This window comes from Theobroma umbraticum, unplaced genomic scaffold (genome assembly GCF_002168275.2).
Source record: "Theobroma umbraticum cultivar Fairchild unplaced genomic scaffold, ASM216827v3 scaffold_30.0, whole genome shotgun sequence".
In the NCBI taxonomy this organism is placed as follows: Eukaryota; Viridiplantae; Streptophyta; class Magnoliopsida; order Malvales; family Malvaceae; genus Theobroma; species Theobroma umbraticum.
The window spans coordinates 11,444,277-11,444,522 of record NW_018397254.1 but is presented as its reverse complement, the minus strand read 5'-3'; the positions used below and the strand labels follow the sequence as shown (position 1 = coordinate 11,444,522).

Here is a 246-nt window from a genome sequence, read left to right as displayed (position 1 = left end):
CCATGATTAAAGGATATTGTAAGGCAGGAAAAACCCAGAAAGCATGGAAAAGTTACAAGCTATGGAGACAATAAATTTGGAGCCAGATAAGATTACTTACATGACATTGATGCACGCATGTTATTCAGAAGGGAATTTTGATACTTGTTTGGGTTTGTATCATGAAATGGTGGAGAAGAGATGTGAAGTTCGGCCTCATGCTTATAGTTTGATTATTGGAGGACTTTGTAAAGACGGGAAATGTAT

At 37.0% G+C, this 246-nt stretch overlaps 1 pseudogene; it reads left to right on the top strand.

The window, feature by feature from the left end:
* The window catches only part of LOC110428087 (pentatricopeptide repeat-containing protein At1g03560, mitochondrial-like), a 9,399-nt pseudogene that overhangs the window by 5,917 nt on the left and 3,236 nt on the right, over nucleotides 1–246 (top strand).